The sequence below is a fragment of the Tenrec ecaudatus genome, chromosome 16 (genome assembly GCF_050624435.1).
Source record: "Tenrec ecaudatus isolate mTenEca1 chromosome 16, mTenEca1.hap1, whole genome shotgun sequence".
In the NCBI taxonomy this organism is placed as follows: Eukaryota; Metazoa; Chordata; class Mammalia; order Afrosoricida; family Tenrecidae; genus Tenrec; species Tenrec ecaudatus.
Window position 1 is genome coordinate 6,252,014 of NC_134545.1, and position 23,345 is coordinate 6,275,358.

The 23,345-nt window shown below is 47.4% G+C and overlaps 1 protein-coding gene and 1 pseudogene across 5 annotated transcripts in view; one reads left to right on the top strand and one right to left on the bottom strand.

Moving 5' to 3' along the window:
• Positions 1-23,345, bottom strand: part of MLXIP (MLX interacting protein) — a 59,102-nt gene that overhangs the window by 15,098 nt on the left and 20,659 nt on the right. The gene's annotated exons all lie outside the window — the stretch shown is intronic.
• On the top strand, positions 20,238-20,461 carry LOC142429499 (cysteine-rich protein 1 pseudogene; annotated as a pseudogene).

Here is a 23,345-nt window from a genome sequence, read left to right on the forward strand (position 1 = left end):
GCAAGAGCCCCGGACATGTCGTTGAGAAGCAAGCAAGCTGCGGGACATCACGAGCAGAGTCCATGTATAAATAAGGATGCAGCGGTCAACAGGCCCTTTTATGGTGGCAACTGACAATTCTACTTGACGTGACTGAAATACGGAATGATATGTCATATGCATTAAATCTCATGTTAAAACAATGTCAGGGGAGGGAAGCAGGACTGGCAGAGGGGAGGAAGACAGGTTAAAGGGCTTTTACCTTTACCTGAGCTGTTTGTATATTTCATGGTACTGTACGGGCTAACACACCAAATGTGCATGTGTGAAATATACAGAAATGTGTGTCTGTACACACACGCACACAAATAGAGAAGTAGACAACTTCTTGCTGTCTTCTGGAAACAAGCAGGCGGGGGTGCAGGAGTGCCTGGGAGCCCCTCAGGAGGCTGCAGAGCTCCCTACCACCCCTCATGGCTCTCACAGAAATCCATGCCACCAGCTGGGGTTCCAAAGACTATGAGGGTGCACCTTGGGGAAAAGTCAGCTCATTTTTCCCTCCTCCACAAGATCTCCTAGCAACCTCCTATCTGCCAGGCAGATGGCATCTGGGAAGCACTAACTTGGGGGTTATAAACAATGCTGGCTTGACCTGTGCCTTGTTCCTTGAGAAAAGGGGGCTCTGGCAGTCAGAGCACAGCCCAGGGAGGACAACTCACACCCACACCACAGCTCAATCACTGCCGGCCAAGGGCCAGGAAGATACAGCTACCGAGAGAGATCTTAAAGCCAGAAACAAACAGGGAAAGGCCTGTTTGCGGATGTTCCTCTTCTCGTTTCTTCGATGTCAGTGATAAATATGGTCAAACTTCTGCACAAATGGGTAGCATTTCAGCATGTTCCACTGATCACCCCACTCCCCCACGCCTTGCTGCTTCTGTCAAATCTCAGTAGCCAATAGGTGGCGCTGAACACACACACAAGCAGGGAGGAGTCCAAGAACAAACCCTTCCAACAGGGAGCAGGTCCCAGATGGGGTCCGGACCAGGGCCAACCGCGCTTTCCCGGTAACTGGCTTCCCTCCCCAAGCCCAGTAGCAATCTCAAGTCAAGTGGCAAAGGTGCAACACGTACAATTGTGTCATCAAGACATCACAAAAGGCTTCCCAGAGGTTGGGGAAGACCAGGCCGGGACATGGTCCAGCGGCTTCTTTCTGGTGGGGGAAGCTTCTCAGAGTGCAATGCACACTGCAACCTTCCAGGAGAGGATGAGGAGGCACCTTACGGAGGCTCACAGGCCAATCGCAGACGGGGACCCCTTCCTCAGGGTCCGTGGTGCCTACCCAGGGAAGACGGAGTGGACAGGAAGAGAGCAGTCATCCTCAGGAAGGCCCCAAGAGGGGACCCTATGGTGGGTGGCTCCTGCTTCCCTCTGGGTCCTCCCTAGCTTACTCTAGCACAGAAGCACACGTCTTGTAAAATAAGGGCTGACCCCCAATATATGAAACCCCAGCTATGTGCCCTGGCAGCTTCGGGCTCCTGCCCCATTCCCAGCAAGGCTGGCCTGGAATGCATTAGTCCAGGAACCCTCAGCTCCCACAGTGTCGTCCTTACCAGGACTCTCTCCTCAGAGGCTGCTGGTGGCTGTGGAACCCAGAGTTACTAAATGAGTCCTAAGCTCTTCCAGAAAGAAAATCCTCCACACTCTATGCCCCCTGCTTCTGCAAGCTGAAACTGGACACACAGTACCAAGAACAGGGTTTGTTTCTCTCTCTCTCGCTGCTCATGCAGTTGAGGCAGAGAAGAACCTTGCCTCTATTCCCCAGGTATTGAAGGTTTCAACAAAAAAAATGACAATATTTCTTAGATTCACCTTTGAAATCAAAGTGTGACACTGTGTCATGGCTTCTGCTGGTCAGAGCTAAGGAGCCGGGAACCCTCAGGGGTCTGGAGAGGAAATGTGATGGCAAGCCACCCACAGATGGGCAAAGGGTGCTACACAGGGAAGCCCAGAGTAAGGTGAGGCAGGATGGGCCGGATGTGGGACTCTTGACTTCCGGTCAGAACCTCCTCTCCAAAAGAAGTCAGCCCTAAGCCACAGAATTCTCAGCATAGTTATTCCATCTTTTATTCCCAATTCCAAGGCAGACTCAGGAACACTCCTGGCCACAGGCAGGCACAGTAGGTAGCCGAATCCTTCCTCTCCTCTCCTCGCCCAGCAGTGATGGGGGTGGGGGAGACAGCCTGGAGACAGCCTTCCTCCTGAAGCAACTTCATCAACAATGGAGACCATCTTCATTTTCCTTCTTGGAGCTGGCCCTGGGGACCTCACGTTGGCCCGAGCAGGCTGATGAGTATCCGTCCACATGTGGGCCCTCGGCTCCACTTTGGGGCCACTTGTGTGCGGGCAGAAAGGCAGAGGCAGGGCAGGAGGCACTGAGGGGCAAGGGGTGGGGCACAGGCTCCACAGCCATGACACCTCCATCCATGAGATAGTACAGGCAGGGTCAGAGAAGGGCCCCTGCTGACACAGAGGCACCATCCCTCAGAGGGACTGTCAAGGGCAGGCAACAAAACCAACCAGGGTGCAGACCCGGCTCTTAACGATGCCTCAGGAAGGACACACAAGAAACAGGTCACGGTGACCCTAGGATCCCACTTGGGAGAGAAGTGGGGTAGAGGGCCCAAGGTTTATTATCCTTTTGCACCGTGTAAAGATAAAGTGAACACAGGACTCACACCCAGTTGTGAGCGAGTAGTTGTGCCCCAGGCCCCAGGTCCAAGCCCGAGAGCCATGGTTCTCCTGAGGCTTCCTGGCCGCAGGACAGGCGAGTGTGTGGATGGGCCCCTGGCGACAGGCCCTTTTCTTCAATTTCTTCAAGAGCGGGGGCCTGGGCCTGGCCCTGGCCCACAGCTGCTAGGAGCCAAAACTAACAGGCCGCAGGCAGACAAAGGTTCATTGAGGAGCCCAGACGTAGGGAGTGGCCACAGCAGGGACCTGGCAGGAGGACTGCTGGGCGAGCCTCTGCGGCCAAGGGCCCTCCTTTCCTGCAACGCCCACCCGCGCAGAACACATGGCCTCAGAAAGCTCCAAGCCAGCTCCCACACCCACGTGGGGCCTTCACCCCTTTTTCCTGTCCAGTTGAAAGTGTGCTTGAGAGCCAGTGAATATGCATGGGGACGCCCTAGTATGTGGAGTATGTATCTGCACACACTTGTGAACTTGTTTGTAAGGGTTTGAATCTATTTTGTTTAAAAAGCAGAGCGATCATTTCTGAGCCCACACTAAATAGAGCTACAAGGAGTTGAAACCAGGCGAAATTGGAGTTGCAACAATGGCTACTTTCTCCCTCCCCCACCCCACCCCTGGGAACTCTGCAGCCTGTGTCCTTGCTGAAAGCACGAACAGCCCACCTGTGTCTTGGCTTCCACCTGGGGCCGGACACCGTCATGCACTGCCAAACCAGAGCAGGGTGGCCTCCACTTGTGGGACCGTCCCAGAAGCCAGCTGGAGCCTCATCCCTGTGATACAGGACAATAGCCCCCCACAGATGAGGGCAGCCTATTGCCCAGAACCAACGTGGTGGCAGTGAGTGCTTTGAGCGAGCAACTCTCTCTTAGTGTTTTAAAATTTAGGTTGTTTTTTTTTAATGATACTAGCATTGTTACCTGCAATCCCATCTCCTAGAAGTAGGCGTTGTCTGAAGGTTGGTGATACCACACACCTTACCCAAAGAATGGTCTGGCCTTTGTCCTTGGCTTTGGGGAGGTGGTCTCCGGGCTGCCTGGAACGTGCCGGACTTATGATGGGAACCAAGGACACTGGGCATTAGTTAGGGTCCCCGAGTACACCCTCTAGAGAACTAAGGGCTGAAGTAGTCCCGCCGGCCTCAGGAGAGGCTCTGCAGTTGGCAGTCATGCCCAGGAGGTAGCCCTGCCCAGGGCCCACAGCTCCAAGCTGGGATCGTTCCTGGACTCTGCCCTCAGCCAATCATTTATCTACATCCTTTCCGTGACAACCGTCACTACGTGTACAACAGTTTTCGGTGGGTTCTCTGAGCCTGTCTCATGGAGTTGGGAAGCTCCTGACCTGGCCACTGGTATCCGAGGCGAGAGTGGTCTTAGCGACAGTTCTAACCTGCAGTTGGTCCCCAGCTCGGCATAATGTATACTAACTGATCATGTGTATCTACAGGTTGTAAACATAGGAATAAACCAAACAGAAATGGGAGGTAATACTACTGTTGCCTTGTAATCCATGTTCCGCTGATACAGGGAGATTAAAAAAGTTCATGGAACAATTCCTTTATCTTTTCATTCCATTTCTCCCACAAACTTTTTGAAGCCTCTTTATATGTGTTGGAGACCTCTTATGGCAATAAATGAAGCTTGATGCTATTTCTATTGGCTACAGGACAGTCCATCTTAGATAGGTATCGTTATCTACTCAACTGAGCCCCACATTTATATCAGTGGACATATTTTGCTTCTATTTTTCACTATTAGAAACCATACTATGATGAATATCCTCTAATTCAGATCTGCATGCAACTGACTGCAAGGCTGTTTCTGTGGGAAAAGTTCCTAAAAAATGGAAGAGCAAAGTCAGAGGGTGGATGTTCACATCCACATTCCAGAGTTTAGATTCACTGACACTCCCCACGGCAGTGAGCAAGCATCTGCTTCCTTGAACCAGCACTTGTATTATACATATCATATATATATAACTTACCCACCTGACAAGCAAGACTTTCATTTACAAATATCTTAGTCCTACTTATTAGCATCTTTCTATGTTTATTCTTTATTGGGTTTTTAATGTGAGCAATCTGCATTCCTCTGGCTCATTTCCTGGTTCTCCGTCTCACTGTAGAGAAAATACCTGCTGTACCCACGAAGGAGTTGGTATGCCCTGAATGCTGTTGTTTTGACTATTGGAGCTTTGTTTTGTTTTACGCAACATCCAACTTTTAAAGTGCTTATTTGTTGCTACAGTTAACTTTTTAATGTTTGGTGGGTTGTGTACTTTTTTATTGGGGGCTCCTACAATTCTTTTTTTTTAAAACATTTTATTAGGGACTCATACAACTCTTATCATAATCCATACATACATCAACTGTGTGAAGCACATCTGTACATTCTTTGCCCTCATCATTCTCAAAACATTTGCTCTCCACCTAAGCCCTTGGCATTAGGTTCTCTTTTTCTTTCCCCCTCCCTCCCTGCGGGTTTTGTTTTTACTTTCCATAAACTTTTCTCATTACCATGGTCAGAATGTGAAAAGCGGTTTCTTTTGTGTGTCATACTCTTTAAAGAGAGGGCGTTTATTGCAATCTCAAATAGGACAAGGACAAGACAAAGACATTCTCCAGATGAGGGAGACCATGAGCACCAGGGCATAATGACATCCAAGGGTTTGCGGAGAGACAGAACTTTGAAAAAGACATGAGAGGGTCAAGGAAAACTGTCACAGATGCATGGCTGGCCACAGATCCATATATCCTAATGACAGGTCGGATTACCAGAACGGGAAACGGGGCCATGGGTGGAACACTGTGGTACAAGCGTGCTCCAGGGGTCTCCCCAATGCAGTCAGGGCACGACTGTTGAGACCCCACGTGGGTCATCTCCATCAAGCCCCTCTGGGGCTGTCCCGGGGTGGAGGGAAAGCCGTGGGTCAGTCACACTCAAAGGCTTTTCCCTCCCACCATCTATGTACACTTCCTTGTGTTCCCGCACTCACGCCCTCCCTGCACCTGGCATGTGGAGGGTGCGCCAAAAACCCTGCACCAGTCGGTGGTTCCCGTCTGTGTACTAAAACTACTATCCACTTTCCTTCTCCAGACAGACGTCACTTCACTTTCCACACCTTGTAGACAGTTAGAAATATTTCTGAGCTTCTACTCCTTTTGGAGCTTTGTGCACATGAGCTACTTACTAGTTTGTGTTTTTTAAAAAAGAAAACCAACATGTTTAGTTTGATTTGGGTGAAAGTTTACAAGCAATTTTGTTTCCTTCCCAATCAACAGCTTATACACATTTTCTTCAGTCCTTTCAGTGTCCCCCCACTCTTCCCACTTCCTCCGTGGGCCTTGTTTCCATCTGCCTCATTCCTGCCCCGTGCTGCTCTCTGCGCTCTGGTTTTGGGCAAACGCTGCCCATATGGGTTCACACGGTGGCTGTCTGAGAAGTAAGTGCCCCCCGGGTACTGCTACCCACAGTACAGGCCTGCTCTGTTGTTTGGATGAAAGGGAATCCCAGGGCGGTGGGTTCTATTCCAGGGTGACTAAGGGCCAAAGTCTCTAGGTCTCCTCCAATCTCTCTCTTACCACATATGCCCTTCCCTCTTTATAATCCTTTTGTACTATTTTAAAGTCAGGTAAAAGCGGATTTAAAAGACAAAACCAGCTGCACAAAACAAAATCACAGCTTCGTTCCAAAAAGAAGCACTTCCATGTTTTACTGATAACCGCCCACCCCACCCTGATCAAAGTGACACGACAGACGGTGCCAGGGATCCCAGAAGGAGGTTTCTCTGAAAAACAAGGGCCTCAGATTAGAGCCCTCTCCTAGCAGCTTCATCCACGGGCCTCCATGAACTATTCACTGAGGTCAGGGCCATGCAGAAAGAATGGAAACCCCAGCCAAGCGAGGGCATTTAGCTTCGATAGGAAGCGAATCAACAGTTTTCCAGAGTACCTACCACAAGTCAGAACAACACAGTGGCTACCAGCGCTGTGACAGGAATAGATCATGCTTGCAAAGGTTTCTGACCCCCTTGGAAGACTGGCAATAATCAAGTCTGTTGCCACCACCACTGTCCCTCATGTCAAGGCACTGCAGGCTGCATGACCTACTTACAGGCGGTGCGATCTGACGCTGCCAGGGCATCTAGGAGGATAAGGTGACACTCTCCAGGTAGACAAGACCTAGAAATAGGCTTGGAAAGCACTGGTGCCTCTTCTAAAAGTCCACTTCACCTGCACAGCTAGCCCCCACCGATTGGACTTTGACAAGTTCTTTCTCGGAGGCAGTACAGCCAGTGCTCCTTACAAATGACGATGGTGGGACTTTTGGGACATGTCAAACGAGTGACCAGTCCCCAGAGAAGGGCACCAGGCTTGGTAAACTAGAGGGTCAGTGAAGCAGAGGAAGCCTCTCAAGGAGATGGACTCCACAGTGGGCTTAGACATACCACGAAAAGTAGGGACGATGCCGTACCAGGCGGGGCTTCCCTCCTGTGTGGGGGCCGCAACTGACTGTGAGCCCCGCCCCCTCGATGGCCCCTAATAGCAGCAGCAGCAGGGCTGTCCTCTCACCACTCAGTCAAGCTGTCTGCTGAGCAGCTCACCAGAGAAGCTGGATGATCTGAAGAGGAGGGCTGGAGGAGAGCTTCTTAACAACCTGTGATATGCAGACGCCACAGCCTTGCTTCCGGAAAGTGCGAACTTCCTGAGAAAGATCAAAGATGGCAGGCTTTGGATGGATTACAACTCAATGTAAAGAAGGCCCAAATCCTCACAACTCGATCAATACGTAGCATCATGTTCAAGGGAGAGAAGGTGGAAGTTGAATATTGCGGATCCCAGCAATTCAAGGATTTTATCTGGCTTGGATCCACAACCAGTGCTCATAAAAGCAGCAAAGGATGCATTGTGCTAGATAACTCTAGAGTACTGAAAAATAAGGATGTTACTGAGAATTACCAGTAAGTTATGCCTGACCGTGTCATGGTATTTTCAATTTTTTCAAATGCATGTGAAAGTTGAACACTGAATAAGGAAGACCAAGGAAGAATCAATGTGTGTCAACGACGGTGCTAAGAGTAAGGAAAGTACCACGAACAGCCAAACGAACCAACCCATTTGTCTTGGAAGAAGCATGGCCAGAGTACTTCTTAGAGGCAAGGATGGCGACACTCCCTCTTACATACTTTGGACCTGTTGTCAGGAATGACCACTCCTTGGAGAAGGACATCGTGCTTGGAAAAGCAGGAGAGAAAAAGGAAGAAGGCCGTCAATGAGATGAACTGATAGAGTGGGCTTGGGCGTAGGGACAATGGTGAGGATGGTGCTGGACGGACAGTGTTTCACTCTGTTGTGCATGAAGGTACTGTGGTTGGAACTGGCTCAATGGCGCTGACTTACCTACCTACCTACCTACCTAACCACCTCAGGTTTGCTTTGTCTTAGAAAATGCTCCCAAATAAAAGAATACACTACGCCTCAGTTATCGAATATGGCATTATCTGCCATCTTACCTACCATCGGACCACTGTGCACATGGAGGACACACATCTGGCAGCAGTGGAGGTGGTGGTGTAGGGGAAGGAAGGCTGGCTGTGATGGTTCAAGTTAAGAGTAGCTTGGCTGGGACATGAGCCTCAGTGGCTTGGCAGTTTCGTCATGCGTTTTGGCAATTGTGTCGCATGCAGTCGTCCTCCAAATGGTCATCTGATGTGGTCATCCTCCGTTTTTGCATAATGCCAACATGCATCTCTAACCGGGGCTTTGCAAACCGCCCAATAAGTGAAGGGTGGGTACAGTCTACTACAAAGAAGAGCCTGAACCAGGAGTCTAGAGCATGCACCCTAGTCCCAGATCTAAAGCCAGGCAGCGGTGTGACCTTCAGTGGGATACCTTCTCTGCGTGACACGTCATTTCTTCTCCTTGGCACTCTGGCTGCCATTTGTAGCTATGAAAGGACTGAGTTATCTTCATGCTTCAGTCTGAGAGTCTCGAATTGTTCCCGTCACTAAGGAACACAGAGGAGAAGGAGCCCATGTAGCCGGCGTGCTCTGCTGTCACCAGCTGCCACCAGGCAAAAGAAAGGCCAAGAGGGATCTGAAACCCCACGATCACATGTTCTCACCCTCATCTCTGAGGAGGGGAAGTTTTTAAAAGAATGAATGTCGGCCAGCAAACAAATAGTATACTGCCTTCCTCACATAATGGAAATTCCAAAATAGAATCTGCTGTCCAAGCCTGCTAGTTTCACATCCAACCTCCAAGAAGGAACTGTGGTTTAAGTGTCCCCCTCCCCGGCCCCCCACCAGCTTCTTCATCAACTTGGTAACATTTCAGGTAGGAGTGGGGATGGAAGGAGAGTCCAGGTGACAAGCTAGAGACTCCCTCCCACTTGGCCTGGTGTCAGACCCCCCAAACGCCAAGTCTCCACACCAGAGAGCCTGGCACCCCTGCCAGCTCTCCAAACACTTCCATAGAGCCTTTGTGATCATGCGCTCTCTCTCACTAGGGCCTTTCTGACAAGAGCAAGGGATTTGTGACTCACGCACTCCAACAGTCCCACCGCGGTATGAGCTTTCAGCTTATCATCCTATCCCAGTATGAACCTCGACCTTCTCTAGTCTAGCAAACCCTCCTGCCAGCATTTCCCACCTCCGCTGCCAATGCAAATGAGTAAGCAGAGGGCAGCTTCCCTCCCAGGGGGGAGGGGAGTGCACCTTTAGTTACAGCTGGGCTATAAAAACCCAGGTGTGGGGCTGGCTTTCAAGGCCTCCAGGGAAAACAGATGCCCGAGGCCCAGATAATCCCAGAGAAAGCACCGCAGAGCAGGACAGTCACCAGTCATGGGATAGTGATGCACATTTACTTTCTCATTTCCACAGCCCTGGCTGCTGGCTTTCCCCTCCCACCACACCCACAAAGGGAACTGACCAGGCACTTAAGCATGTGCGCTAGCACGCACGCACACACACACACACGCACGCAGATTCATGTCATCTTCATGCAGATCTGTGGGGGCTGTGTGCACCTGGGGGAGAAGGGGGAAGGGAGAGGCACACAATGTGCAGCTGAGCACAGATGCTATGTCCGTTTGTGATTCTATGGCTTCAGAGTCTTGCTAGAGTGGCAGGGGATGGCCCCAGGGCCTGCCAGGTGTGCACCTGGCAACCTCCCTTCATACCCCCACCCAAAACCCACTGTCAGTGAGTTCATTCCAACTCACAGTGACCTAGGAGGGAAGAGTCAACTGTCCTAGCAGGGTTTCCAAGATGGCATTTTATTTGTATTTTTTATTGTCAATTATATCAGATAATTGGTTTCACACTCAACAATTTACACAACGGATCCAGTGACCAAGACTAAATCTTCACAGACTCGGACAAACTCAGATTTCTCTAGAGGAGCCAGACATGTCTGATTTCTCTGAAGTCAATTGCAGAGATTCTGCTAAGGAAATCTGATCTTGTCCACCAGCCTTCTTGGCCAGCAGAGCCTCTGGCAGGCCCCCCGCTGGAGTGGACACTATGTGCTCCCTGCAGGGGTGGTCCTGACCTACAAGACTGGCTTTTCTATCCAAAGACTGCAAGAACACCAGGGCTCTCTCCCAGCCACAGAGGGGAATTGGTCTGCAAAGAGCCCTGAGCACCTGACCTGCCTGGGCCCCACTGTCTTTGGGCAGCACCCCACTTCTCAGTCAGAATGAGATGAGTATGATATTCAGGACAAACAATGCCCAAAACACAGGTAGCTCTCAGCCAGTGACTGGTGCTTCCGGTGACATTGCCCAGGTGACACAAAAACCCTCTGACAAGTGGTACAATGCTGAGGCGCACAGTCCAATGCTGGACTGTGAACCCAAAGGTTCAACCCAACAGCTGCTCCTTGGGAGAAAGATGCTTTGTACAGATGACAGCCTGGGAGCCCTGTGGGGCAGTTCTGCCCTGTTCTGTAGGGAATATGGGTTGGAATCAACTCAAAGGCAATAGGCTTGGCTTCTTCGGGTGGGCCTAATGTAGCTGGACCTCTGGTGACTCTGGGGACAGAAGAGATGAGCGAGGTCAACGTGATCAGGTGAGAAGTCCCACTCAGCTATGAGCTAGGAGGCTCTTCAGGACAATGCCATCATATCAGCAGCATCAACTTTCCCCCTTCTCTGACCACTAAGGGAGTCTCCAAAGCAGAAATGCCTACAGCTCTTCAGCAAAAATGAAATTGGGGCATTTCAACCAACCCCATCTGCTGTGGACAGGCTGCTGCTGCCCCTCAAATATCAGCTCTTAGGTGCCCCGCACCTCAAGGATCGTGACCCAGCACCCTTCATCAGCTTGAATGAAAAGCTGGGAGAGGGAGGGAGGCCAAGGTAGGCTGGTGGCAGTGCTGAGAAACGTACAGGCCCCAGTGGAGCCAGGCGTTTGGTGGGGTAGCTGACTGCCACACTCTTTCAGCTCAAAGGCCTCAAAATCCCAAGTGCACCATGGATCCATGGATGGCTTTCAAACGGCCTTTCCAGGTCTTTATTGGGTCTTATAACTCCCAGTGATTGGGTGGGATTATTCAAATAAGATGCTCGTGGTTCACCAAGGGGATTAGACAGCTTGCTAATAACCCAAATAAAGTGCAGACATCTTTGTGAGCGTGGGATATTCAAATAAGGTGTATACAACCCTAATAAGGAGATTGGTCAGTTTTGTCATCCTGCTAGGCTTACTGTGAGGCAGAGAGGACTTTTACAACCACCAAGAAGAAATGGGAGTGGAGCACATGGTTTAGACCTGAGAATCGCCTGGACTCCAGAAGAACACGTACCACTGTACCACTGGAGCAGTGGCAAACACACAGCCAAGCACCAACATCAGCAGAATCAGGAGACAACACAATAGGTGTCCAGGGCGATGGAATGAAGAGTGCTTAAGAGGCTTACTAGCAGGTGAGATTCTTCTGGGTGCTTATCAGAGGCACTGAAGGGCATGGTAGCACTTGTCCTGAGCAGGGCAGATGTCCGGCTGGCCTGTTTCAAGAGGCCCCTGGGGCAGAGCTGTGCCCAGGGGACAGAGTGGTGCCTTCGGGCACAGCTGAGAAGCAGCTGTCCTGACTGGAGAATTGTATCTTGATCACTCGTTCCTGATCCAAACTTTAACATAGTACTTCTTCAGCAAGCCCCAGAATCATAAGTCTTATCTGAGAGCTCTGAGTGACTGTGGCAGTTCCATCATCGCCTGTCAACTTGAGCGAAGGGGTGGAGTCTAGCCTGTCAATCAAGTCATAGTCAATGAGGCCTCTGCAGGGCATGGCCTTCTCCTGAGGATTCTGGGAAGTCCCGTCTTCCTCCCAGGAGGCAGGACACACACTCTACCTGCAAGACATTCTTGTTGACAAGTCACATGAAGCTACGCTGATGGAGCCAGAGCCCTGGAGCTGTTGGAGCCACACGGAGACCCATGCCAGCGCTGCGATGTTTCCACCACTACTAGATCCATAAGACTTTCCATTCACTGCCCTGTAATCTTATTGCATTTGGCATCATTGCATGTGCTGCATGAGTTTGAGGAAAAAAATTTATAGACTGGTGTCAGACATATGGGCTAATATTGGACTTATGGACTTGATTTGGACTGGGTTGGGATATTTTCTTCATATACAATTACTGGTACTCTTTATATAAAACTCTTTCTTATACACACGAGTGCCTCTGGGTTTATTTCTCTAGTCACCCCAGACTAACACAATGGCCAGGGAATCAAAGAATGCAGCAGAGAGTAGAGTGCCCTGGAATGGACAGCTGGTTGAGGAATTAGTCAAAGGCGTGGGGAGCGGAGGTAGAGGTCTGTCTGACCTCTGCTTCACAGAACTCGGTCTTGAGCTGCAGATGCCAACAATGATGTTCTGTTCTTATGACAAATAAGAACAGATTACCCTAGATGGAACAATCATGAAGCCAACAAGGGGTACTTGCAAAACATGATGAAATAGCAGATGTTTGATTATACAAGGGTGTTTCAGAAAGCTCAAGGAAAAATGGAAGTTTTGGGCAAAATTAAAGCAGTGAGCTAGAGGTCTGACAGGTGTAAACTTGGGTAAAGAGGAAGATGGGAGTCCGTCAGAGGCAGAGGAGAGATCAGGGCAGAGGATAGAGCCCAGGGTGGGGGCCAGAGTGTGTGATGAGGGGGTTGTACTGTTCAGTGCAGGGCTGACAGTCTACATCTTAAACTACCCTTCCCTGCCGGCTGCACAGTGAGTGGCTCACCCAAACCCTGGAGGTTCACAACCACTGAGAGGTGCCTCAGAAGAAAGGCTTGGTGATCTACCTCTGAAAAATATTGCTTCAATGGGACATACATGGGGTCGCCATGGGTCACAGTCAACGGAATGGCAACTGGCTTCCCAGTGTCTCCAGAAATGAGCACTTTGGCCCTCTGCTTCCCCTCCCCCAGCTCCAGTACCATGAGCAGGCCTCAGCTTCGCAGGGGAGGAGCTAGGATAAGACAAATGACACTTTGGTGCCTTGGGATCAAAGTCGCAGCCTAGCTGCTGCCATCTGTCCCTTTGCCAACCAGATGGCACCAGTCAGAACGAGGCAGGCGAGTTCCTGGAGAAAGGGGAGTGCTCTGGAGAAGCCGGGAGGCCAGAGCTCCCCTCTGGATGAATTCTAAACAGCTGAGAGGAAAGCTAGCTGGTCCTACTGGTTCCCTCTTTTTGTGGTCCAAGGAGCAGTGGGGGGAGGGGGGGGAGGAGAAGGCAGGGAAACAACAGGAAGGACAGGAGGGCAGAGAAGGCCCTTTTCTGTACTTCCTTGGGCTTGACCACACCAAAGTGGAATCTCCATACCAAAAATCTCACTGTCATTGAGTTGATACTGAGTCTAATGACTCTGTAAGATAGAGAAAAACTGCTCCTGTGTGTTTCTGAGACCCTAACTCTTTACAGGAATGGAAACCTTGTCTTTTTCTCTTGGAGCAGCTGGTGGTTTTGAACTGCTGACCTTGCAGCTAGGAGCCCAACGTGTAACCACCACACCACCATAAAGCGCTACATAAAATGCCCAGTAAAACAAGTGAGAAAATCAGTGTCAATTCCCACTCATAGCAACCCAACACAGGTTTTCAGAAACTGTCCATCTTTACAGGAGAAGCTGGCGGCACCATTCTCCTGTGGAGCAGATGAGGGCTTGAACACCTACTCTTCCCCCCCCCCCCACCCAAACAGCTAATAGTCCAATGCTTAACCTGCAGCATCACTAAGGCTCCTGACGGGGAAAGAGGCTCATGCTCCACAGAGGGGAAGGACCCCATACAACAAGACACGAAGAATATGCAAGTATAGTAATTAGGACTTTATTCCTCCATGTTCTCTTTCCTTATCTTACTGTCATTCTCCTGAAACCTTATTTTAGAAAACCGATCAAGTAACATGTTGCATGTGGCTTATTCTGGATATATCTAAGCCCTTCGGCGCATCTAAACTTAGATGGAGTTGGTCAAACGAGGGAACATCTAGGTAAGCCTTTTTTTCAGTAGTTTCTTTCGGAACTGTCAGCACGTGGTTGTTGAAGTGGGGAGTTGTAATTCTGTGTGGACTAAGCGTGGACTAAGGACAGTCAACCACATGTACTTAAAGTTGCACTCTTGCAAAACGGGTATATGATCCAGGGACTAGTACACTAATTTTTGTACTGCTGGGCCTGTACCAGAAACTTTTTCTTTTATGGTTACTTGCTTTTTAAACTTTGTTTAGCCACTTAAAGAAAATCTGCTTATGGCACAATCTGCCTCAAATCCATTCCAAGTTGTATATTTGTTTTCTAATAAAAATTATAATTTACCCCCCCACCCACAAAAAGAAACACAAGACAGGAAAATTAAGTCCTGCCTTCTCAAATCCCACTTACATGCATATCTAGACAAATACATGCATCCAAGTCTCCACCTCTTTCCACATGAACAGGTGCATCAAACATTTCTGACAATCACACATGCACTATTTCCCCACGTATGCCATATGCCTTGCAACACACAAACAAGCACGTCGCTCACTTTCATTTCCATTTTCACTTGCGGTAGGTACTGATTATATATTACTTGACATTCAAGCCAAGCATATTTCAGACACATCAAAAGTGAAGCACACCCTCGAACTGTTGTCATTTCCTGACAAAATATCGTTGTCACTCATCACTGGAGGGTGCGATACCACATTGAAACCAAAGAGCAAGCATGCGTGAAGAACCGCAGTGAGCAAATAAGGAATTACCCAAACTAAATGAACATGATGTTTAATATGAAACACAACTAGGATCAAAAGTGGTCTTTGCAGACGACTCGTAAACACGTAAGCAAGAAATTACAGAAAATGAACAGAACAAAAACATTTCCCTATGAGAGAAATGAGAGGACGGGTTAATGTGGCTGAAATTAACTTCAGAAGTGTCACAGACAGGTGAGGCATGTGTGTGAGCTTGCTATAACTGTCAATTGTGTAAAGCACATTTGTACATTCGTTGCCCTCATCATTCTCAAAACATTTGCTCTCCACCCAAGCTCCTGGCATCAGCTCCTCATTCCCCCACCCCCGCTCCCCCCTCGCAAATAGTTTTATTCTCTATTTCACCACAACTAAAAAATGCCAAGTATAAGCCTTGATAAGCCCAAGTGTAAGGCCATGATTCATAAAAATGAGTTACAAAAGACATTTTTGGGGAAATGGGATAAATCTTCATATGGATACTACATATCACTTTAAATTATAAAATTAATCATTTTCTTTTTAAAAATTATTTTCTGCGGCTCATACAGTTCTTATCACAATCCATAAACCCATCCATTGTGTCAAGCACAATTGTACATTTGTTGCCATCATCATTCTCAAAACATTTGCTCTCTGCTTGAGCCCTTAGTATCAGCTCCTCATTTTTCCCCTCCTTCCCCACTCCCCAAATTAATATTAACTTTCAATATGAAATGACAATGATTATATATGGCAATCTTTCTTTTGGGAAACAAACTGCCATGACGTCAGCAATAATCATCTGGAATAGAGACAGCTACAAAAAGCACATCTAACAAAAGTTGGCAAACAGGTGTTTTTTCTCCAATGTTTTCTTATAAAACGCTAAAGAGAACAGTTGAAATATTGCTGTGGTTGTCACCCACATCCAAACTAGGAACAGAAAAAGAAAAACAGAAGACCTTAAAGGAAATTCCCAACTCTAACATTAATGGTTACTCTCAGGTGCACACTCAATAGGGTCAAAGAAACACAAATCCAAATACTGGACATATCATTTTCTGCCTCACAGACCAGCAAACATTGCTTTTTGGTTTGTTTTTAGTACATGGGCATCTTGGAAAACAGTCGGGCACTTTCTGTTGAATGCAAATGTACACTCAGCACACAAGCCAGCAATTCCACTGGTGTGCACCAACTGACCGAGAGAAACGCAAACACGATTCACACCAAGGCTGGTACATGGTAACTCAGAGTCTTACTCACCGTGGAACTGAAAACCATACAACTGAAGACAAACCAAATTCTCTCAACAGACGAATGGATAAAGCAAATGATAGTCCTTTCCTAAAATGGCATGGATTCCTTGATACATGCAATAGCCCAGATGAGTATTTTAAAATATCCTGCTGTTTTACGCAGTTAAAAATAATAATAGGCTGAAAACGGAAGGATGCCGAGCAAAAGCAGCCACACAATAAGAGCACAGGAGGTGTGATGCCATTTCCAGGAAACACAGGAAAGACCAATCGTATCCAGAGCTGGTGGGGAGAGGGAAGAGATGCCTAGAAAAAGCTGACGGGCACCTTGTGGGTGATAAAGATGTTTTCCAGACTGGCGGTGGTCGTTTCCTGTGTATCAAAGTTGGTCTATTTAACTACACACCTCCCTAAAACAGTGACTCTTACTGGTCACAGGTGGTACCTAACCAAAGCGGCTGATGATGCCCGGTGTTAGGGAGAAGGGATAGACTCCCTACTGGGAGTATCACGTGGTACAACGGTTTGTTGTTGGGATAGAACTCATTTACCTGCCCATTTACAGTGTCCATTTACAGTGGCACCGCTGCTGAGCTGGGCAACCACCACCACACTCTACGTGAATGAGCTCAGCCTTTTTACCACCACTCAGGGAGAAGCCCCACAGCGCTCAGCAAGGCTTCCCCGCCCTGCCATGAGCAAACTGTCATCTACTGTCTGCTGCTACGCTACGTGCTAGACTATCCTGATCATTTCACATGATTGGAATCATCTAACGCTTGTGCTTCCTTCTGTCTGGCTTCAACTTGGCATAATGTTTTTAAGGTTCATCCACGTTATAACAGTGCTTCATTCCTTTGTGTTTCCAAATAATACTCTACCATACACGTGTATCAGTCGGACAGTGTAGTCCCATTCATCAATCAGTACATGGGCATCGAGTTGTTTCCTCTTCTATAATGAACACTACTGCTATGAACACTTGTGTACAAGTTTTCGTGTGGATCTGTTTTCAATTCTCTTTAGGATGTATTCTTAGCAGGGAACGACTGGGTTGTATTGTAACCTTCTGCTAAACTTTGAGAAGCTGGAAGATTGGTTCCCATTTTATATCCTCCCTAGCAGTATCTGAGCGTTCCAATTTCTCTACATCCTGGTACTTACCTGACTTTTTTACGATAGCCATCTGAGATGCAGTGAATTTCTTCACACAGCCTTCTAGCCATAGACTTTGTCACTCCCACGCAATGACTGGGTGGAACTGTGCAAATAAAGATACTTGTGACCTCCAAAAAGACTAGGAAGTTTGCTGTTACTGAAAATATGGTATACAGAACCTGGGGTGATGGCGTTTATGTGTCAACTTGGCTAGTCCATGATTTCCAGTTTGGGGGTGAGCAGTGACGTCATGATGTAATCATTGTTGTCTGATGTAATTATCCTCCATTTGTGGCATGTCACGAGTCCTGGTCTCTGTGTCTTGGTTATGGTTCCCCTTGGAGTGAGCAGTTCTATTCATGAAGGTTTTGAGTAGGATGTATCTTGAGCTACTAACTCCCTTATCAAGAGAGTATGACTCAATTCATCATCGCCTTACCCAAGTCTTCACTTTTACCACTCTATTCCAGACATACCCTCGTTCTTCCTTGCTCAAAACAGGTGAGCATCCTTGAGAGTATGGTCTACATCCTTCATTTATTTAATTATAAAAGGATCTTGTAGCAAAGTTCCCTCTCCTGCTCTGTATTCTGTACCCAGCTTATCATCATCTGACATCCAGTTTTTGAGCCCTGAGCCTGTGACCAGAGTAGCTGATTTGGGTTCATAAGCTCCTGCAACCTCATGAATCAGGTGGAGCCGCCAGCCTGACACCTGACTCACAGATTTGGAACTTGCCGGCCTCCACAACCATGTGAGCTTTCAAGTTCTGTGAGATATTGCTGTGAATTACAGAATGCAAAAATGGCAGGGTGAGTGGTTGATGTTAGGAATAATGGAATGGTACAGGAATTTGGAAAAATAGGGCATGGGGGACATTTTCATCCTCTGCTTCATTTGTGCTAATCCTTATTTTTTTTAATTATTGAATCACCATCCTAAGTGGCTAATGGTTAATCTCTCAGCCATTAACTAAAAAAATGGCAGTTCAATTCTTATCACAGGACCCGAGAAGAAAGGCATGACAATCTACTTCCGAAAAGCCACCACCACTGTTGTTTTTCAATAGCAGATGTAAATAAAGCAGCTCCCTGTGGTTTCCAAATGCACTTCCCTGGTGACTAATAATGTTCAGCGACTCCTCATGTGCTTTTTTGTCATTTGTGCACCTTCTTTGGAAAAACTGCTCAAATCATTTGCCCGTTTTTCCTTTTTTTTTTTTACCTCACAAGAATGTGAGATGTCACTTAGCTCTCCAGAAACCAAAAATCAATTCAAAATAGTTAGTAAAGGTCTATGCACTCCGCTCACAGGAGGCCTCTAAGCCCTCACTAAGTCTAATTGCTATTATTTACACTCAATTTAACAAGTGATACAAGCCCATACAAAGTGGGACACACTCGCTGAAAAGGGAGGGTAAGTGGCAGGCTCAGAGCAGCGCGAATGGCAGCCAAGACTGGGGGAGTCCCGCATATATGCCTGAAGACCGTCAGTACACAGTGTTCAGAAGTAGGCCTCGAAGTAGGCCTCGAAACAATCACCTTTGACTGTGGCTCATTATGCTCAAGGACGCAGATGTGATGGTCAAGCAACATGATGATGGTAACAAAAGTCACTGAATTGACCCTGTAGGAATGTTGACATGCAAATGTTTTGTTAAGTATGTATTTACTGTAATACTTTATATCTATTGAGGTAGGTAGTTTATTGTGCCAACCTGGCCGATAAACACATGTGGAGTTAATTGAAGGGCAGAGAGATAAATGGCTCGGTGAGCCTCGCCTATCTAGTTCTCGAGTCTCTTGCTTTCTGATGGTCGGAGCAGGGTGCAGCTGCCTTAGCCAGTTCCCTGCTTCAGCTGGCAAGACTCACTTCCTGCAAGACATCCCTGAGGAGAAGCCACATGGACTTACCCGGATGTAGCCCTGGGTGCTGGAGCGGCCGCGTGGAGACCCCTGCCAGCGCTGAGATGCTTACACCTTCACTGACTCAGCTTTCCTCCTGCAGTTGGCATCACTGCGTGTGTTTTGTGAGATGGAGGAGGGCTTTGTGGATTGGTGTCAGACATATGGGTTAATGTCGGACTTGTGCGTTTGGGCAGCACTGGGTTGGGATGTTTTCTTGATGTGCACTTAATCTTTATATAAAACTCTCTCTTGTACATGAATTTGTTTCTCTAATGTATCCAGACTAACACATCTAGAGTTGTTACAGTAAATATATATTTAATAAAACATTTGCCAAGTCAACACCTTACAAGTCTAATTCACTATTATTTGTGTGTGTGTGTGTGTGTTGGGGGTTCTGGCACGCATGGGTATGCGTATAAAGCAGTAAAAACTACCACATATTTAAGAACAGAGCAGAAGGTGGGTCACATTTCTGGGTTTCAAAAGCTACTACACAACGATCAACACAGCCTGATACTGGTTCAATGATAGACACATAGACCCATGGAATACGACTCAGAACCCAGAAGTAAATTCACCCATCTATGGGCAGCTGATTTTCAACAAAGGGTCAACAGCCATCTAATGGGGAAGAAATATACTCTGTTCATTTGCCCAAAAATGAAATAGTCATACCTAACACCACTCTCAAAAAGTGATACAAAATCTATCACAGACTGAAATGTTAATGCCCAAACTCAAAGATCTTGAAAGATAGTAATACAGGAACAAATGCATGGGACCTAATTGTTTTCAGTAACAGATTACCAAAGACAACTACAAATGTATGAGCAACAGAAAGCAAGTTTGATAGTTGGCACCACCAAAAAAAAAAAATTAGTATTTCTGCTCAAAAATTATTCAGAGAGCTGGGCCCCACTATCTGCCGCCAGTCCGCACCACTTCCAGCCACCTGAATCCTCGACCATGCCCAAGTGCGACAAGGAGGTGTACTTGAGTGGATGGGTGACGTCCCTGGGGAAGGACTGGCATGGGCTCTGCCTCCAGTGTGAGACATGTGGGAAGACACTGACCTCCGGATTCATGCAGTGCATGGCGGTGAGTCTTACTGTAACCACCCCTGCTGTGCATCCATGCTTGGGCCCAAAGGCTTTGGGTGGGGAGCAGCAGAGAGCCACACTTTCAAGTAAACCCAGACACCACCCCCCTCTGTTGGTCGGCCACCGTGCTATGCTGTTACCCCTCCAGGCAGACCCTGGGTCTTGTTCCCTAGCACCTGAAACTCCTCTGTAGCCCTGGCCCTCCATAAAGCACAAACACTTTAAAAATCCATCAAGAGTTAAACAAGAGCCTACAGCTTGGGAAAACATCTTTGGAAATGATCTCTCTCTAAACAAGTAGAAAACATCAACAACAAAAAGCCAACCCAATTTACAAGTGGGCCAAAAGGGCCTGCACAGACCTTTAACCAGAGTTCAGTCAAGTGGCATGAAAAGATGCTTGTGAACATCACTAGCCACCAGAGAGAAGCACATTAAAACTACAACGAGATAGCATCTCACCCTCCAAAAATGGCCCAGATCCAGAAACAGAAAATATATGCTGGCAAGGTTGCAGGGAGATTGGATCTCTGGTCTATCGCTGGTGTGACTGCAAACTGGTTCAACTACTCCAGGAAACAGCATAGCACCTCCTCAAAAAGCCAGAAACAGAAATGTCCCGTGATCCAGCAAACCCGTTCCGAGATGTGTACCCCAGAAAACTCAACCTACTGGCACAGGCAGATATAGACATACCTATGTTTCCTGCAGCACAAGTCACACTGGCAAAAAAAGATGGGAACCACTTAATGGCCCATTAACAAGTGAACGGATTAACAAACTGGTATGCATAAACAATGGTGTACAGAATACGATGCAGCCAAGAAGAATAATGATGCGTTCTCAAAATGTACTATGTGTTAGTCTGGGTGGACTAGAGAAACAAATCCATGGACACACATATGTGTATAAAAAAGAGATTTATAGACAAGAGCAATTGAACATTGAGAAACCATCCCAGCCCAGATCAAGTCCATAATTTCAATATCAATCTATAAAGTCCTCTTCAGACTCACGAAACACATGCAATGATGCCGAATGCAGAAGATCACAGGCCAGTGGGTAGAAAGTCTTTGGATCCAGTGGCATTGGAAACATCTCAGCGCTGGCAGAGGTCTCTCTGTGACTTCTCTGGCTTCCGAGGTCTGGTTGCTTTATGTGGCTTGTCTTCTGCAATGTCTCCCAGGAAGTGTCCAAGGAGGAAGTTGCAGATTTCCCAGAATTCTCAGGAGAAGGTCATGCCCACAGAAGTCTCATTGGCTATCTCCAGATTGACAGCCTAGACTCCACCCCTACACTCTTAATCCTTAAATTGACACTAGATTAGGTGACTACCACATACTATATATAACATGAATGAAACTGGAGGTCATTATGCTGTGGGAAATAAGCCAAACACAAAATGACAAATGCTGTTTGATCTCACCAAGATGAAAAGTCAAGAATAGGAGTGTGTACAGAAAGCCCCATTCTTTTAGGAGCTGCGCTGGGAAGGAGAGGGATGGGAACCACTCCTTATATAGTTGGCAATTGTTTGTTCCAACAAGAGGTAAGGCAATACCAAATAGGGGCAAGGCAGCACAATCAGAGCAAAGTAAAAGAGGCACTAAGACATACCCAAAAGTAAGGAATATTTTCAGTAAAAGCTACAAGTTAATTTTTCAACAACAGCAGCAGCAATACATGTATGCTAACACAGTCAAACCTCAGGTTCAACCAATGGTGGATCAAACAATTCTGAGGGAAGATTCTCAGAATGCAATTCAATGGTCACAGCAATCCCTCGAAGAGTAAAGGGAGCTGTAAAGCACTACTTGCATAGTACTTACCCAGCACCGGGTATTACATGATTTAAAACAGATGACTTAAAACACATAGGAGGAGGTACATAGGCTATATGTAAATATTAATGCCATTTAATGAGGGACTTGAGCATCGATGAACAGCGAGAGTCAATGGTTCTATCTGCAGAGGAAGGGTCCTGGAACCAATGGCCTAAAGATCCTGAGGAACACCCGGTACATGTACAGGTAAGTACATACAACACACAGGCACACATGTGTAGGTGTTTCCATAGGTAAAGGTAGGCACATCATGATGAGTGCTGTATTCGTACAGGTCTCCCCCCCCCCCCATGTTTTAAAGTGTGCTTTACTCGCCTCAACCTTTACCAAAGGTCTACACTAGCACCACTGTCACTAACCGAAGAAAGCGGAGGAGTTTTTACTCTTAGGGAAAAAGATGAAATTGAAACTAGCCCTCGGCATTTGTTCTACAGCAAGCAAGACACAATGCTCCCACACCCCCTCCACCAACCAAGTTGAAAGAGTGGGGTCGCTAAGCTCCTTCCTGCAGAGCTACACAGCACATAAACGTCAAACACACTGTGTATTACCCCAGCACTCCTGTCTCTACTTACATTAGTGTTATTTTACATTTTTGGTAGATTTTTAGAAATATTCCTAGACCCCCAAACACAAAGTCCTATATGAATGGTAATTGCCCCTTAACTGTACCCCATTTCCTCTTAGGAAAAGTTTCAGAGGAGTACTCTTCTTTCTGAGAGCAGGGAAATCTGTATTCATACATAACATGTAACACATTGGGGGTACAGCTATAGGTACTTTCTAGATATAACCAACCATATCAACGCGGCAGTGTTGCTAGTTTGGTCAGTAGCATCTGGGATCTTAAAAACTTAAAAGCAGCCATCCAAAAACAATGATTGGTCTCCATGGATCTAGAAGCAAGAAGGAAGGAAACCAACGATGCAGAGAAGAAACTAATCTCCAAGAATCTACACTAATCACGGCCTCATCAACCCTGAGACCAGAAGAACTAGATGGTACTTGACCACCACTACTGACTGTTCCAGCCAGGCACACAATAGATGGCCCTGAGTACAATGGGAGAAAGATACTAAACTCAAATTCCTAAAAAATGGCCTTGTAGAAACTAGTGTGCGTCACCCTGA